This window comes from Polyodon spathula, unplaced genomic scaffold (assembly GCF_017654505.1).
Source record: "Polyodon spathula isolate WHYD16114869_AA unplaced genomic scaffold, ASM1765450v1 scaffolds_2014, whole genome shotgun sequence".
Classification (NCBI taxonomy): domain Eukaryota; kingdom Metazoa; phylum Chordata; class Actinopteri; order Acipenseriformes; family Polyodontidae; genus Polyodon; species Polyodon spathula.
Window position 1 is genome coordinate 1 of NW_024473489.1, and position 4,067 is coordinate 4,067.

Below are 4,067 nucleotides of genomic sequence, written 5' to 3' on the forward strand. Positions count from 1 at the left end.
TAGGTATCACAGTGTTGAAATTTCATTTTACCATTTAAATATTTCAATATGCAACATCAATGGTCGAAATGACACTCTACCCAAAAAAGATAAAATTCCTGACTGTCAAGCAAGTGTCGCCTACAGCCACACCACCTTGAATATGCCTGATCTCGTCCGATCTCAGAAGCAAAGCAATGTTGACTTGGATGGGAGACCACCTGGGAATACTGAGTGCTGTAGGTATCACAGTGTTGAAATTTCATTTTACCATTTAAATATTTCAATATGCAACATCAATGGTCGAAATGACACTCTACCCAAAAAAGATAAAATTCCTGACTGTCAAGCAAGTGTCGCCTACAGCCACACCACCTTGAATATGCCTGATCTCGTCCGATCTCAGAAGCAAAGCAATGTTGACTTGGATGGGAGACCACCTGGGAATACTGAGTGCTGTAGGTATCACAGTGTTGAAATTTCATTTTACCATTTAAATATTTCAATATGCAACATCAATGGTCGAAATGACACTCTACCCAAAAAAGATAAAATTCCTGACTGTCAAGCAAGTGTCGCCTACAGCCACACCACCTTGAATATGCCTGATCTCGTCCGATCTCAGAAGCAAAGCAATGTTGGGCTTAGTTAGTACTTGGATGGGAGACCACCTGGGAATACTGAGTGCTGTAGGTATCACAGTGTTGAAATTTCATTTTACCATTTAAATATTTCAATATGCAACATCAATGGTCGAAATGACACTCTACCCAAAAAAGATAAAAAAGATAAAATTCCTGACTGTCAAGCAAGTGTCGCCTACAGCCACACCACCTTGAATATGCCTGATCTCGTCCGATCTCAGAAGCAAAGCAAGCAAAGTTGACTTGGATGGGAGACCACCTGGGAATACTGAGTGCTGTAGGTATCACAGTGTTGAAATTTCATTTTACCATTTAAATATTTCAATATGCAACATCAATGGTCGAAATGACACTCTACCCAAAAAAGATAAAATTCCTGACTGTCAAGCAAGTGTCGCCTACAGCCACACCACCTTGAATATGCCTGATCTCGTCCGATCTCAGAAGCAAAGCAATGTTGACTTGGATGGGAGACCACCTGGGAATACTGAGTGCTGTAGGTATCACAGTGTTGAAATTTCATTTTACCATTTAAATATTTCAATATGCAACATCAATGGTCGAAATGACACTCTACCCAAAAAAGATAAAATTCCTGACTGTCAAACAAGTGTCGCCTACAGCCACACCACCTTGAATATGCCTGATCTCGTCCGATCTCAGAAGCAAAGCAATGTTGACTTGGATGGGAGACCACCTGGGAATACTGAGTGCTGTAGGTATCACAGTGTGTTGAAGTGTTGAACATTCATTTTACCATTTAAATATTTCAATATGCAACATCAATGGTCGAAATGACACTCTACCCAAAAAAGATAAAATTCCTGACTGTCAAGCAAGTGTCGCCTACAGCCTACAGCCACACCACCTTGAATATGCCTGATCTCGTCCGATCTCAGAAGCAAAGCAATGCTTAGTTAGTACTTGGATGGGAGACCACCTGGGAATACTGAGTGCTGTAGGTATCACAGTGTTGAAATTTCATTTTACCATTTAAATATTTCAATATGCAACATCAATGGTCGAAATGACACTCTACCCAAAAAAGATAAAATTCCTGACTGTCAAGCAAGTGTCGCCTACAGCCACACCACCTTGAATATGCCTGATCTCGTCCGATCTCAGAAGCAAAGCAATGTTGGGCTTAGTTAGTACTTGGATGGGAGACCACCTGGGAATACTGAGTGCTGTAGGTATCACAGTGTTGAAATTTCATTTTACCATTAAAAATATTTCAATATGCAACATCAATGGTCGAAATGACACTCTACCCAAAAAAGATAAAATTCCTGACTGTCAAGCAAGTGTCGCCTACAGCCACACCACCTTGAATATGCCTGATCTCGTCCGATCTCAGAAGCAAAGCAATGTTGACTTGGATGGGAGACCACCTGGGAATACTGAGTGCTGTAGGTATCACAGTGTTGAAATTTCATTTTACCATTTAAATATTTCAATATGCAACATCAATGGTCGAAATGACACTCTACCCAAAAAAGATAAAATTCCTGACTGTCAAGCAAGTGTCGCCTACAGCCACACCACCTTGAATATGCCTGATCTCGTCCGATCTCAGAAGCAAAAAGCAATGTTGACTTGGATGGGAGACCACCTGGGAATACTGAGTGCTGTAGGTATCACAGTGTTGAAATTTCATTTTACCATTTAAATATTTCAATATGCAACATCAATGGTCGAAATGACACTACCCAAAAAAGATAAAATTCCTGACTGTCAAGCAAGTGTCGCCTACAGCCACACCACCTTGAATATGCCTGATCTCGTCCGATCTCAGAAGCAAAGCAATGTTGACTTGGATGGGAGACCACCTGGGAATACTGAGTGCTGTAGGTATCACAGTGTTGAAATTTCATTTTACCATTTAAATATTTCAATATGCAACATCAATGGTCGAAATGACACTCTACCCAAAAAAGATAAAATTCCTGACTGTCAAGCAAGTGTCGCCTACAGCCACACCACCTTGAATATGCCTGATCTCGTCCGATCTCAGAAGCAAAGCAATGTTGGGCTTAGTTAGTACTTGGATGGGAGACCACCTGGGAATACTGAGTGCTGTAGGTATCACAGTGTTGAAATTTCATTTTACCATTTAAATATTTCAATATGCAACATCAATGGTCGAAATGACACTCTACCCAAAAAAGATAAAATTCCTGACTGTCAAGCAAGTGTCGCCACAGTGTTGGGAATACTGAGTGCTGTAGGTATCACAGTTTAAATTTAAATATTTCAATATGCAACATCAATGGTCGAAATGACACTCTACCCAAAAAAGATAAAATTCCTGACTGTCAAGCAAGTGTCGCCTACAGCCACACCACCTTGAATATGCCTGATCTCGTCCGATCTCAGAAGCAAAGCAATGTTGACTTGGATGGGAGACCACCTGGGAATACTGAGTGCTGTAGGTATCACAGTGTTGAAATTTCATTTTACCATTTAAATATTTCAATATGCAACATCAATGGTCGAAATGACACTCTACCCAAAAAAGATAAAATTCCTGACTGTCAAGCAAGTGTCGCCTACAGCCACACCACCTTGAATATGCCTGATCTCGTCCGATCTCAGAAGCAAAGCAATGTTGGGCTTGTTGACTTGGATGGGAGACCACCTGGGAATACTGAGTGCTGTAGGTATCACAGTGTTGAAATTTCATTTTACCATTTAAATATTTCAATATGCAACATCAATGGTCGAAATGACACTCTACCCAAAAAAGATAAAATTCCTGACTGTCAAGCAAGTGTCGCCTACAGCCCACACCACCTTGAATATGCCTGATCTCGTCCGATCTCAAAAAAGATAAAATTCCTGACTGTCAAACAAGTGTCGCCTACAGCCACACCACCTTGAATATGCCTGATCTCGTCCGATCTCAGCGAAGCAAAGCAATGTTGGGCTTATGTTAGTACTTGGATGGGAGACCACCTGGGAATACTGAGTGCTGTAGGTATCACAGTGTTGAAATTTCATTTTACCATTTAAATATTTCAATATGCAACATCAATGGTCGAAATGACACTCTACCCAAAAAAGATAAAATTCCTGACTGTCAAACAACCCTACAAACAAAGATAAAATTCCTGACTGTCAATCAAGTGTCGCCTACAGCCACACCACCTTGAATATGCCTGATCTCGTCCGATCTCAGAAGCAAAGCAATGTTGGGCTTGTTAGACTTGGATGGGAGACCACCTGGGAATACTGAGTGCTGTAGGTATCACAGTGTTGAAATTTCATTTTACCATTTAAATATTTCAATATGCAACATCAATGGTCGAAATGACACTCTACCCAAAAAAGATAAAATTCCTGACTGTCAAGCAAGTGTCGCCTACAGCCACACCACCTTGAATATGCCTGATCTCGTCCGATCTCAGAAGCAAAGCAATGTTGGGCTTAGTTAGTACTTGGATG

General features: G+C 40.8%; 3 non-coding genes and 4 pseudogenes across 3 annotated transcripts; all 7 read left to right on the forward strand.

Moving 5' to 3' along the window:
• Positions 1-556: 556 nt before the first annotated feature.
• On the forward strand, positions 557-675 carry LOC121310309. Its single transcript, XR_005948771.1, has one exon. It is a non-coding gene; the product is annotated as a 5S ribosomal RNA (ribosomal RNA).
• Positions 676-1,474: 799 nt separating this feature from the next.
• Positions 1,475-1,588, forward strand: LOC121310311 (annotated as a pseudogene).
• A 112-nt stretch (positions 1,589-1,700) lies between these two features.
• Positions 1,701-1,819, forward strand: LOC121310312. Its single transcript, XR_005948772.1, has one exon. It is a non-coding gene; the product is annotated as a 5S ribosomal RNA (ribosomal RNA).
• Positions 1,820-2,589: 770 nt separating this feature from the next.
• LOC121310313 lies at positions 2,590-2,708 on the forward strand. Its single transcript, XR_005948773.1, has one exon. It is a non-coding gene; the product is annotated as a 5S ribosomal RNA (ribosomal RNA).
• A 462-nt stretch (positions 2,709-3,170) lies between these two features.
• LOC121310310 lies at positions 3,171-3,286 on the forward strand (annotated as a pseudogene).
• Positions 3,287-3,481: 195 nt separating this feature from the next.
• LOC121310314 lies at positions 3,482-3,603 on the forward strand (annotated as a pseudogene).
• A 150-nt stretch (positions 3,604-3,753) lies between these two features.
• On the forward strand, positions 3,754-3,870 carry LOC121310315 (annotated as a pseudogene).
• The last annotated feature ends 197 nt before the right edge of the window (positions 3,871-4,067 follow it).